A 14,375-nucleotide genomic window follows, 5' to 3' on the forward strand; every position below is an offset into this window, starting at 1 on the left:
GATGGTTCAGAATATAGAAATAAATTAACATAATATCACATCAGTAAAAAGAAAGCTAAAAATCATATTATGATATCAGTTGATGTAGAAAAAGTTTCCGGCAAGATCCAACACCCATTCATGATTTAAAAAACTCTAAATAAGATAGGTGTGGAAGGAACCTTCCTAAAGTTAGTGACAACTATCAATAAAAATCCCATAGCCAATATTATTCTTATTGGTTAAAAACTGAAAGCATTCCCATTAAGACCAGGCACAAGGCAATAATGTCTGCTGTCCCCACTCTTATTGAACATTGTACTAGAAATCTTGGCAACAGCAATCAGGTAAGAAAAGTAACTGAAAGGGATACAAATTAGGAAAGAGGAAGTCAGATTATCTTTATTTGTAGACAATAAGATGATATACAGTGCTCTGACACCTGCTGTTTTGCTGTGTGAAATCCCCAGCTTCTGCTTTTCATGTATGTGCTTACTAACTGTTCTTAATGTCTCTGTCAGTATAAACAACGGCTCATGTGATTGGAGTCAGGGTGAGGAAGCAATATTATGTAGAATAAATGGCCAGCCCATAAGCTTACTCAGGGCCTATCAGGCAACCCTAAGGCTCAGTCCTTGTATTTTTGTCTCCTTATATTCTGCCTCTGCAACCGATCCCCACTGGACAGAGGTCAAATGTACCAAACAGAAACACAGGAGTAAGCCTTGAGCACTACCAGTTATGGTCCATTATTTTTAAATAATTAAAGTGTTATTAAATGTGTCATCAAATCATTTAGAATGTAAATACTTGGAATAATCTCTGGCACTTCAGAGAATTGTCTCGATGTTACTCAACCATTCTGGAGAAAAATAGTATGACAGTAAGAATAACTCACTTACATGAAACCCCAGTGATCTAATATCTTCCACTGGCCCCTGAATCAGGTAGGTTTAGCTATCTTCATCATCTGTGATCGGGGCAACAATTAAACTATCCAGCATCAGGTGGGGAGTTAATCAAATAGCTGTTTGAGCAAGGTCAAATGGTTACTGTCTTTGCCTGGCTTCCTCAAACTAAGCAAAAAGAAAAATCTCATACTCTCACATTTTCTCCTCTTGGTATGTTCTCAAAGTGTTTTCCATGTATATTCTTAAATTTTCATTATATATATTATTAGTCAAATTCTTCTTCAGTTTATGATGAGTTATAAGGACCTTAAATGGTGGTTAGAAATTGGCCCTTCATGACGTGAACAGATATCCATAGATCAGTGTTCATAGCATCACTACTTGGTGAGATCAAAGGTAGGCAGGCACTAGGGGGTGGGGGGCGCCACATCCCAAGTGTCCACTGGCAGATGATGGATGAACAAAATACAACATATACACAAAATGGAACATCACCCAAAAAGAAGAAAATTCTGACACATGCTATATATAATGAGGGAAATTTGAGTATATATTCATAAGTGAAATAAGTTGAAATCAAGAAACAAAACTATGCGATTGCACTGGTATGATGTGTTAGGTGTAGTTAAATTCATAGAAACAGAAAGTAGACCAGTGGTTACCAGAAACCACTGGTAGGAAGGAGAGAAGAAAAGAGCTACTGTTTAAAGGGAGTAGTGTTGTTAAAGATCAAGTTCTAAGTATGTACAGCAGTGATGGTTCTACAACAATGCTAATATACTGAAACCTCTGATCTCAAGTAAGTAACTAAGTTTCAAATGCTTAAGATGACATATTTTATCTATATTGAATTTTTAATGTCAAAACTTTCAATTAAAATTTTAAAATGCAGTTTCAGTGATACTTTTATATACATATACAGAATTCTTTAAAATACACAGTATGTCTAAAATATTGGATACTTTAGGAGCTTTTCAAAGAATATGGGCAAGGGAACTTTTATCACAATTAAAATCATTGCTTAGCGGGCCCAGGGACAAGTCTTGGAATAGTCAGCAGAGCAGGCCAGGTTGTTCAGTGGTGGGGACTAATCATGAATTTCCCCAGGTCCCGCAGCTCTCGAGACATCCAGTGCCTTTTGTTTGTGCTTAGGGGATCCAGGGCAACACCCTCTGATGCTAAAGTGTGGGGTATGTGGTACCAGAATCAAACCCAGATCCCATGCTTGTACTCAGGTGCCCTGATACCTGTAATATATTCTGGCCCTCAATAAAATTGTTAGCCTGGAGCACTACATGGTGTAGGGGTCCCTGTTCCCAACACCACGGGGCTTCCCTGAGGATTCCCAGCACTATTGGGCCTGACAAGCACCACCTTTCAAGACCTAAACAGTGAAGCGTCCCTTCCAGTTTGCTGAGTAGAACCAGGAATGCTCCCAAGGTCCTGAGCACTGCCTGGAAGTCCCCCACCCTCTCCAAAACAGAAAACAATCTCAAAATGAGAATTGTCTTATCCAATGTGAAAATTCCCACTTTAATTCAACCAGTGGCAGCAACTAAATTAAATAGTACTTAACAAATCACTAATTAGCTCAGATGAGCAGAGACTGGCTGTTTACAGGAGACTTGTCAGGAAACAGCATGGCATGTGTGAGGTCCTGACTTCTCTCACTAATGCCATTAAATCCCCCAGTTCTTCCGGGATCTAACCTACTGTTTCCTCAGCATATCAGGGACAAACATGAGCAGGAATAGACCACAGGCCCTAAGCTCTGCTCAGTTCCAGTCCTCCAAAAATACATAAAATCAAAAATTAAAGGAACATACTAAGCTTTCATGTTTCTCTTTGTTTGACTCGCCATTCACTTTTTAAAATCAGATAATTACTGATATAGTTCTGATTTTTGAAATATTTTAAAAATTTTCTCCATATCAGATTTAAAAAAGTATAAAACATACCTATATCTTGTGATCTTTCAGTAGACCAAGTTGTTGTCTTGCCATCACCACTGAATGTCACAAGATGCTCCTGTGTTTTCACCAAGTCGATTAACTGCCAAGATCTTTCAAGAGGAAGCTGTCAGAGGCTGAATCATCGAAAATTTCTTTCAGAGAAATACCTTTCCAAAAATACCTTCTTAGAACTCGCCAGTGCCTACAAGCAGACTTTCTTTTTATTTTTTTCACCCTGCAATATAAACATATACAAAAAGATAGTATTACTAACTGAAAAAAGATTTTTAAAAAGTCAAGAGATGAAAGGTCCATAATGCCAAAGGAAAAAAAAAAACCACCCAAAGAAATCACTATTCTATGGAGAGTTTGCTCACTACTTGAGGCATTTTGGGGGGTTGGGAGCTTCCCCATGGGGCCCTGTGCTGGGCAGTGTCATACACTGTGCCCTCAGCGCTACCTGCCACAATGCCAATGGCCGACTCTATCGCCTCATGACAGAGCTCCAGAGATGCCAAGTGTTGAAAATGTCTGGTAATTTCAGGGAAGCTCACTGCCTACATTAATATTCTGGATTTTCTGGAGCAAATAGTCACAAATACTGACATCCCAGTGGGAGAACATCAAATTAGATAGAAAAGTAACATAGTAGCCAACTAAGCTTAAATAACAAAAAAAAATAACAGAGAAGGCTCAACCAATAACAACTTAATGAATCTCAGACAAGGAATTAATTTCCCTATAGTGAGATATAACAATTTTCATAAATTTTCTTTTGCTGAAGTATTTTTTTATAATTTCACTAGTCATTTAATAATAATGAGCAGTATAAAATAAATTATTTTGGGCCCGCAAAGGGGGCAGGCTTGAGGAGTGGTTGGGAAAACGAGGACAACAGTGGGGAGAAGTTCACACTGGCAGTGGGATTGATATTGGAATATTGAATGCCTGTAACAAAGGCATCATTAACAACCTTGTAAACCATGGTGTTTAAATAAAATGGGGAAAAAATTTTAAAGGGATCACTTGCTGCTGGTTATGTAAAATAAATGTCAATTTTAAAAATGTTTGTGAAATACATTTAAACATGTAAATGCATTCTCTTGTAAATAGATAATTTTACTTTATTAAAAAACATCCATATAATGTTTAAATTGAATAAGATAGCTATCTTGGGTCAGGTATATAGCTTTCCTGAGCCAGGGACAGAGCTCAAATGTTAGCACACAGTTAGCATATGCAAGGCTCTGAGTTCATTCTGGGCTTTCCCTGACCCCTCACTATAACAAAAGGGATTTTTTTTAAAAAAAATTTATTAGTGAAAAAAATGGCCACCAGTGCCGATTTCCCACCACCACGGATCCCAGTATCCCTCCCACCCCCCTTCCCCCCCATCCCACCCTGCCTCTGTGGCAGGGCATTCCAACAAAAGGGAATTTTAAGGTCTCTTTTCCCATCCTTGAGTCTCAGTGACTAAAGAAAATCACTTTCAGATGTTTCTTTTTCCCAGTTTTATAGAAAATCATTGACATATATTACTATTAACCTTTTTAGGGTATAAGGACTTTGATTTACATATATTTAGAAATGATTACAATAGGCTCAACAAATATTAATCTTTTCATATAGACACAAGCTCTATATAATAAGAAAGAAAAAAAGAAAATCACTGTGGTTTACAAAATTGATCATAACACAAAGTCTATAATTACACAGTTGTTCATAATACAGTTGTCTGGATACTCAGTGTTCCAAACCAATCCTGCCGCCAGTGTGACCTTCCCTTCACCATTGTCCCCAGTTTCCCACCCTCCTAGTCTGCCCCCTTAACAGGAACAAAATAATGTATTTTATATTGTTTGTTACAATAAAAGAGTAAATAGAATTATTTTTTAAAAAATAGTTGCATACAAGAAAACTCGTGAAAATTGTTGTATCTCACAATGGTGGTATTAAAGTCATTGAGGATTTATTGAGTTGTTTGTTGCCAGTTGAACCTTCTGTGTTATTACTTTCACTTACTGAGTGGGCTTCGATGCTACTTTTCCATCTAATTTGCTGTGCTAATTTGCAGGGTCAATAGTATTGTGTGGAATTTGCTGTGTGGTCACATACATGCACTCATGTTCTACAACTATGTACATGCCCTCAGGCCCCAGAAGCTATGGAACTGGGACAATTCTTGGGCTTGGCATCTCTTGAGATTAGTCGTGAAGCTGTGAAGCTCGGCCATTTTTATGCCAGACACTGTAAGGTGTGGGTGCAACTGCCGGGGTTTCATCAGGCCTGGTACTGGGCCTTCCCCACTCCCACAAGAGAGCCCAGTTTTCAGCTCAAAGGCTAATATACTTGGGAGTTTGATCCGTTTAGCATTGCTTTGAGATCAGTCCTGAGACCATGAAGCTGGGCTTTTGTGTGCCTAAGACTGTGCGGTGTAGATGGGGCTGCTGGAACTTCTGTCAGTATGAGGAATTGAGGGCATTTTCTATGACTTTTTGTTTTTTATTTTTTTATTTTTGCTTGGGGAACACACCACGTGGTTATCAGTGCTTACTTCTGGTTCTGACTCAGGGATCACTCCTAGCAGTGCTCAGGGGACCATAGAAGGTACCTGGGATCAAACCCATGTTGGCTGCATGCAAGGCAAATGTGCTGCATGCAAGGCAAACTCACTATGCTATCAAAAAAATTTCACAAGCGGGCACCAGTAATGTCTCCATTTGTCCCTGTCGCATGCTAGTGTAGCCCAATGGCACCTGTTCGCTCTGGGAACATGAAGAGCCTCAAACCGATCGTTCATGATCTTGATGAAGAAGTCTGACCATCTGGTAGGTGGGGGGCCACGCGGTCTTTTGACATTCCGTGGGATCCAGTTGGTAACAGCTCTAGTCCAGCGGTCGTCTTTAAATCTCATTACGTGACCAGCCCATCTGATTTTTGACATCTTGGCAAACGAGACAGCATCCCTGATTCTTGATCGTCGATGGATGTCGGAACTCTGGATTCTTTCTCTCATTTGAGTGAAACATGATATTCCAAGCATAGCCCTTTCAATTCTTCTTTGTGAGACCTGAATAGCGTTCTCATCCTGTTTTCGTAGGGCCCAAGTCTCTGAGGCATATGTTAATGCAGGAAGAACAGTGGAATCAAAGACATGTGCCCAGAGCTGGAGGTTCTTCGTCCTCTTAGCTATATCTTCGACGTTTTTGAAGGTGTTCCAAGCCGCTCTCTTCCTCCTGCACAGCTCGGGTGCCAGGTCATTTATCATGTTGACTTCCCGACCTAGGTACACATAGCTGTTGCATTCGGAGATGGTCGTTCCGTTGAGAGCAAATGGGGCATCAGGAACGAGGCTGTTTCTCATAAACATTGTCTTCGTAAGATTCAGCTGTAGTCCTACCTTTCCACACTCACGGTCAAAGTCGGCCAGCATTTGTGCCGCTTGGCTGATGTTTGGTGTTATTAAAACAATGTCATCAGCAAAGCGGAGGTGGTGTAGTTGCCAACCATCTATCTTCACTCCCATTCCTTCCCATTCCAGTTGTAGCATGATGTTCTCGAGGGTGGCACTGAAGAATTTCGGTGAAATGGTATCACCCTGCTGAACCCCTCTCTTGACATCAATGATAACTTCTTTGTAGAATGGTGAGATCCTGGTAGTGAATCTGCAATATAGCTCATGGAGGATCTTGATGTATTGGGCTTGAATGCCCTGATTGGCTAGGGCTTCAATGACCACTTCCATCTCAACAGAATCAAAGGCCTTCTTTAAATCAATGAACGTTAAACAGAGCGGCATCTTGAACTCCCGAGAAACCTCAAAGAGCTTGGTTATCATGTGGATATGGTCGATGGTGCTGAATCCTTTGCGGAACCCGGCTTGCTCGCATGGTTGTCCTTCATCTAGTGTTCTGCGAATCCTATTTAAGGATGACTCGAGTGAACAACTTGTAGATGACAGACAATAGGCAGATCGGGCGATAGTTGCCAATGTCATGGATGTCTCCCTTCTTGAACAGTAGTACGGTCCTGCTGGTTTTCCATTGGGACAGAACCTTGCATTCAGACAGGTAGCATGTGAAGAGCCGAGCCAGTGTATTGATGAGTACTGATGACAGGTTCTTCAGGTGTTCAGGTCTGACCTTGTCTGGGCCGGGTGCTGTTAGTTTCTTTACCAACGAAATGGTGTGTCAGATTTCGGAAGGGAGAATGTTGGGAACGACATATCCATCCTGTGGAATTTGATATGTTGGCAAGTGGACATGGCTATCAAAGAGATTTGAGTAGAAGTCATGGATAATCTTCTCCATTGCCGTTCTGGAGGATGTGATGGATCCATCAGGACGTCGGAGGGCAGTCATCTTGGTCTTGTAGTTGGCGAAGGACAGGCGGGCGTTACGAATACTTTTCCCGGCTTCTGCCTCATCTACCAGCACTTCTGCTCTTCTCTCTTTGAGGTCTTCCTTGATCACATCTCTGCACTGCTTTGCAAGCTCGGACATTAGCTTGCGGTTGCCTGAGGCATGCACCAAACCATGCTGGCGAATTAGCTCAAGAGTTTTCGAAGATAGGTGATTTTTTGTGGCTATCTCTCTCGGCGTTCCTCACACATTCATGGAGGTGCTGAACCAGTCGATCGTATTCCTCGTCAATGTTGTCAACAATGGCATCTTCCCATGTTGCTGCAATAGTACCAAAGAGTTCCCAATTGGTGGTCATTCTGGGAGTTCTCAGCCCTTTCTCCCCGCTCTGTGAAGTAGAATTTTGCACGAAGGAGACGGTGGTCTGATCCTGTTCGAAATTTTGGGACAACAGCGACATCGGTCAGGCAAAACTGTCGATTGAATATGATGTGGTCTATTTCGTTGTGGAATCGTCCACCAGGAGACTCCCATGTCCAACGTTTAGATTCTGCCTTCTGGAACTGTGAGTTACCATGGATGGTCTTGGTCGACATGATGAACTCAGACAGTCTCTCACCCTATTCGTTCCATTCTAGGCCATGGGTCCCGATGTGAAGTTCTTCAGCTGATCTTCTCTGTCCTATCTTGGCATTAAAATCACCCACAATGATCTTGTAGAAGGTGTGGTATTCTTTATAGAACTTCTCCAGCTCCACGTAGAACTTCTCGATTTCTCTTTCATCATAATGAGATGTTGGTGCGTAGACAACGAAGATAGAAACTGCCGGCAATGAGCAACATCTATTCAAATGTAAACGTCCGATTCCGGTTGTTAGGCATTCGAATGAATCAATGCTCTTGGCCAAGTTTGTGTTGACAAGGACACCGACGCCTCCAACACCTCTTTTATCGCATGTTCTGAGGAACAATTCTTCTCCAGTGTCGAAAACGGCATGGTGAGATTCATGCCTTCTTGTCTCGGTCAGACCAATGATGTCGTACTTGATCATTCGCGCTTGTACCATCAGGTCCTCGATGGATGCATCTGATGCTAGCGTACGTGCATTGAAAGTACAGACGATCATTTTTGTCTTCCTTCGTTGTGGCGGCCTAGGTCGGCCTTGAGATTTTACCGGACTCTCCTTTCTCATCCTTCTCAGTGCTGCCATGTCCGTGAAGCCTTCAGAGTCAGGTGAATGAGACCAGTTGTAGTTACTGGTTTTGGCATATTGAATACACAACGGATAGCTTGCCAGGCTCTTCCATGCGAGCAGAATACTCTCGGTAGCTTGCCAGTCTTTCCAAGAGGGATAGAGGCTTTTGGGGCGACCTCTAATCGCCCTCGTAGGTGTTACCATATTTTAATCCTATCAAATATGGTACGACAATTCCGGAAAATGGGTATTTAGTGTTTTATGATGTGTCTGGAAAGCGTCCTGGAGTGTGGTGGCGGCTGGGTAGAGGAGGTACCCAGTGCCACACATAATTGAGATTCTGTTAAGTGAAATACTGACCTATTTCACTTAACATGATGTCTTCAAGATCTATTCATCAGTGTCAAAATCTGTAGATTTCCTCATTTTTATGGTAGAATATTTTATCATGTATATATACATATACATATATGCACACACAGACCATACACATCATATATCTTCTTTATCAATCCATCCATCAACGATCACTTAGGTTTTTTCCATAACTTACCTATTCCCTGTTGCAATATACATGCAGTTATATATATCTTTTTTAATTAGTATTTTTATTTCCTGCCTCTCGGAGAGCCTGGCAAGCTACCAAGAGTACCCTGCCCTCATGGGTAGAGACTGGCAAGCTCCCTATGGCATATTCGATATGCCAAAAAAGAAACTTATAACACGTCTCGCTCTCCTGACCCTGAAAGAGCCTCCAATTGAGGAGAAAGACAAATAAGGAGAGGCTGCTAAAATCTCAGGGCTGAGGGGCTGGAGCAATAGCATAGCCGGTAGGACATTTGCCTTGCATACGGCCAACCCAGGTTCGATTCCCAGCATCCCATATGGTTCCCTGAGCACCACCAGGGGTAATTTCTCAGTGTATGATCCAGGAGTAACCCCTGTGCATCACTGGGTGTGACCCAAAAAGGAAAAAATGAATAAAATAAAATAAAAATCTCAGGGCTAGGATGAATAGAAACGTTACTGGAGTCCACTCAAGTAAATCGATGAACAACAGGATTACAGTGATACAGTGATTTTTATTTCCATCTACTATAATCCTATAAATGAAATTGATGGATTGTATGGTAGTTCTGTTTTTAGTTAGTTTAGGATACTCTATACTGTTTTTCATAACTCTGTACCAATTTACATTCCTACCAGTGACACACAGGATTCCCTTTATACTTCACCAACACTTGTTACTGCCTTTTTTGTCAGCCCTCTTAACAGGTGTGAGATGATATCTCACTGTGTTTTTGCTTTGCATTTCTCTAATGTCAGTGATACTGAGCATCTTTGTGTGTACCTCTTGGCCTTTAGTATATCTTAGAAATATGCCAGGTCAGGCCCTTTGCCCACTGTATAATTAAATAATTTGTTATTATTTTTTATAATATAAAGTATGTGTGTGTGTTTAAGATAAAACCCATACCTTAAAGATATGAGACATATAATCTACCACTGGATTATATCCCTACCCTGAAGTATTTGCATAGTTTGAAAATTAATCCCTTATCATATATATGGTGTGCAAACAAATTTTCTCATCCAGTAAGTTATCTTTTTGCTGTGTTGATGCTTTTTATTTCTGCAAAGAAACTTTGTTGTTGCCTGTTTTTAATTTTGCTGCTTGTTCCTTAGGTGTAATATACAAAATATTATTGCTAAGATTCATGTCAACAAACTACGTTCTATTCCAGGAATTTCATTATTTTAGGACTTTCAAGTTTTGAATCCATCTCAAGTTGATTTCTGTATTGTTTCCTTTAGCACTTGATTTTATATTTCAATTAATAATAACTGATATTTCTAACCAACCTAAATGTCTATTAATTTCTTACCGTGTAATAGAAGTATATTGAACTCGTATCTACTATACATATTTCACCTGATTCCCTGCCAAAATTCTTTTAACTATAGCAGTTTTTATAATAATAGTATTTAATTATATTTCTTTAAATACTGTTAATGAAAACATGAATCAAAACAGTAATGCCCTATCATCTCACACCAGTGAGATTAGTTGAACTGGATGTGGGAAACCCTTCATTCACTATCGATAAAAAATGTTGACTGGTCCAATCTTTTTGAACATGGACACTTCTCAAAAAAAAAACTACAATTGAGCATCCACAGAACCCAACAATTTCAGTTCTTGGCCTCTACCCCAAGGGCCCAAAAACTCTATTCAGAAAAGACATTTGCACTCCTACATTCATTACATCACTGTTCACAACAGCCAAACTCTGGAAACACAAAAGTGTCCATGAGTAGATGGCTGAATAAAGAAAATAGAGTACATATTATATACAAAATGGAATATTACTCAGCTGTAAGAAAAGATGGGGGGCTGGAGCGATAGCACAGCAGGCAGGGTGTTTGCCTTGCACATTGCCGACCCAGGTTCGATTCCAGCATCCCATATGGTCCCCCAAGCACTGCCAGGAGTAATTCCTGAGTGCAGAGCAAGGAGTAACCCCTGTGCATCGCCTGGTATGATCCAAAAGGAAAAAAAATATGAAGTTGTGAAATTTGCTGCTTCATGGATGGATCTGGAGAGTATCATGCTGAGTGAAGTTAGAAGGATGGAGAAGGACAGATTGAGAATTATCTCCTCCATGTGTTAGATACAATGAAACATAATAGGGGTAGAACAAATTCCCAAAGATAACATAATCTGTAAATAGGGCTTCAGTGAGAAGCTTAACACAGGGGAGGGAAGTAGAAGGGAGCATTGGTTGGGGGTAGAAAGGGGATATGACACAAAGGCAAAGGGAAATGGACACCTGAGGGAAGTGTGGTGATGAACTGTGAAATGCATGAAACCCTACTATTAATAGTATTATAAACCATGGTTCCTAAAATAATTTTTGAAGTAAAAATGTTTTATTTGGAACCATTCTGGGGAAGCAGAAGAGACAGTGTATGTAATGTGCTCAAGAGAATGTGAGCTTCTTCAGAGTGGAGGGAGAACCCCTGTATATGACTGTAAAATAATTTTTGCATAAATGTGGGCCAGAGCAATAGTACAGCAGGTAGGGTTCTTGCCTTACACATTGTCAACCCAGGTTCAATCCCCTGTACCCTATATGGTCCCCCAAACCCACAGAGTGACCTTGAGTTCAGAGCCAGAAGGCAGGCCTGAGTATTGCAAGGTGTGACCCCCCCCAAAAAAAACCCAAAAATTAACACTTCATAATTGAGCTGAACAGCATAATATAGATATATATTTTCTTTGGGGTTACTTCTGGCAGTGCTCAAGGCTTACTTCTGGCCTTGTGCTCAAGAGATCACTCCTGGCAATATTTGGGGGCCCTTTAGTGGTATCAAGAATCAAACCAGAGTCGACCTTGAGCAAGGCAATGAAGTAATATCTTCCTGAACAAAAGCCTACTCTTTCTCTTTAAAGGGTTTCAGGCAGTCCCCACACCCCAGGGTCAGAGTGGCACCAACTCCCTCATTCCCTAGTACTGAACCACACCACCCAGTCAGCTTGGCTGAGAATTCCAGACCTGTGCTGCCATTTGGAAACCGCAAAAAAAACTGGAAATAAATTTATATCCAAAGATTTGGCGGTATGAGACTTGGAGCTGGATTTTTTAAAAAATTTCCCCACTCTTCTGGGAACTCAGTGTACACTTTTGCATGGAAATTTATGTTCTTTTATTTTACAAGAGTATTCTGTGTCAGAATTTTTCCATTGCCACCCTCCCCAGGTGCCACAGGATATTCCAAAGAGACTAGAGATGAAATGCATATAAACGGGGTGAGGGACGCAGGACAAAATTCAGAGGTCAACTGAAGGGTCAGGAGGCCAAAGGAAGTAAAAATGGTATAAAGGGTTTAAAAAAGGGTTGAAAACCACTGTTCTATTTCACCCCTCTGTTATCTTTTTCCCTCTATTTCTTTATTTTCTTTTTTTTATTGAATCACCTTGAGATACAGTTACAAAGCTTTCTTTTTTTTTTCCTTTTTTTCTTTTTGGGTCACATCTGGAGATACACAGGGGTTACCGCTGGTTCATGCACTCAGGTATTACTCCTGATGGTGCTCAGGGGACCACATGGGATGCTGGGAATCAAACCCAGGTTGGCTGCGTGCAAGGTAAATGCCCCACCCTCTGTGCTATCACTCCAGCCCTAGTTACAAAGCTTTCATGTTTGAGTTTCAAACATACAATGATCAAACACCCAGCCATCCACCAGTGCACATCTTCCACCACCAATGTCCCCAGTATCCCCCCAATCCCTCCCCTCCCACAGCCTCTATGGCAGACAATTTCCCCCATACTCTTTCTCTCTACTTTTTGGCATTATGGTTTGCAATATTATTTATCTTCTTCTAAAATTCTGTACTAATGAGATTTGGGACACCTAAAAGAGGACTCACATTTAATTTCTGCTGTCATATTTTTAATTTGCAAATCTGCTTTTATGTGTGCAAAAGCTCTCTAATCTTTCAATGAATTCCAGCAATGATTTTCAAAATGTTCTTCCTTCCTGATTTTCCATCTTTTTACTTTGAGTCTCCTTTCTATATTATTAATTTTTGTCTCAGTCATTCCTGTTAAATAAAGATGATACTGAGTTGATCACTGTGACAATTAAAGAACTGGACCGAGTAGTGGAATTGGTGTGGTCCCAGCACAACTGGTGGATTTCAAGATCTTCTCTATAGCTGTTCAATTTTCCCAAAGAAGAATCTTCTAATCCAGGAAAGCATAAATGTGAGTCTGGTCAGCAGAGATTTGGGTCTCAGGACCTGCCATCTCGTCTTCTGTAGGATTTTATGTAGTGTTTCTATTTTCTCAGCCTTATCTTTACTCTTAATTGTACCTGTTGTTTCCAAGTCCAAAGTTTCTCTAGTCCATGCTTTTCTAGTATATACCTATGGGTGGGGGAGAGGGGGGAGAGGTGGCCACATGAAATGAAAAGAAGTATAACTAGGCCTTCTTCAGACTTTATATTAATGCCCATTTAGGGGCTGACCCCTTCACACCTGTTTTCTGTGGTTTCATTCTTAGTCCCTCTGGTTCTATTCACAATCTATCTTTTCATCTTTTCTCTTCATTTTGGCTTGTTTTCTGATGTCACTTATATTTCCATTTCATACTGATTTTGCAATTTTCATTTCTCCATTTGTTTTCTGTCTTCCAAAAAATTGTTTGCTCACCTAACCAATGTTCATTTCCTATTTTCTTTGTCCCTGTTGATGTATACCTATTTTTTTTAATTTTTATTAGTGAGACATCATGAGGTACATTTGTAGACTTACAAATATTGTGCTTGGGCTTCAATTATACAATGATCAAATACCCATCCCTCCACCAGTGCCCATTTCCCACCACCACGAATCCCAGCATCCTTTCCACCCCACATCCCCCCCATCCCATCCTGCCTCTGTGGCAGGGCATTTCCCTCTGTTCTCTCTCTCCTTTTGGGTGTTGTGGTTTGCAAAAGAGCCAAGGATATACAAAGTACTGGCTGAATTCCACAAGAAGAAAACATCCAACCCCATCAAAAAATGGGGCGATGAAATGGACAGAAACTTTCTCAAAGAAGAAATCCGAATGGCTAAAAGGCACATGAGAAAATCCTCCACATTATTAATCATCAGGGAGATGCAGATCAAAACCACAATGAGATATCATTTCACACCACAGAGACTGGCCCACATCCTCAGGAACAAAAGCAACCGGTGCTGGTGCGGATGTGGCGAGTAAGGGACCCTCCTTCACTGCTGGTGGGAATGCCCACTGGTTCAGCCCTTTTGGAAATGGATGATTCTCAAAAAATTAGAAACTGAGCTCCCATTTGACCCAGCAATACCACTCCTGGGACTATATCCCAGAGAAGCAAAAAAGTATAGTCGAAGTGACATCTGCACTTGATGTATACGTTTTTTATTCCATTACCTTTAGTTTGGGGTAGT

At 40.8% G+C, this 14,375-nt stretch overlaps 1 protein-coding gene across 4 annotated transcripts in view; it reads right to left on the reverse strand.

The window, feature by feature from the left end:
• The window catches only part of CSGALNACT1 (chondroitin sulfate N-acetylgalactosaminyltransferase 1), a 419,176-nt gene that overhangs the window by 181,289 nt on the left and 223,512 nt on the right, over window positions 1-14,375 (reverse strand). The window contains exon 1 of one of the 4 annotated variants that reach the window (XM_056116698.1): window positions 2,849-3,077. The exons of the other annotated variants lie outside the window; for them this stretch is intronic. The gene's annotated coding sequence lies outside the window, so the exon portion shown is untranslated. Of the gene's footprint in view, window positions 1-2,848; window positions 3,078-14,375 lie in introns of those variants that run through there. 4 annotated transcript variants of the gene reach the window in all.

This window comes from Sorex fumeus, unplaced genomic scaffold (genome assembly GCF_029834395.1).
Source record: "Sorex fumeus unplaced genomic scaffold, SorFum_2.1 ptg000033l, whole genome shotgun sequence".
Taxonomy (NCBI): domain Eukaryota; kingdom Metazoa; phylum Chordata; class Mammalia; order Eulipotyphla; family Soricidae; genus Sorex; species Sorex fumeus.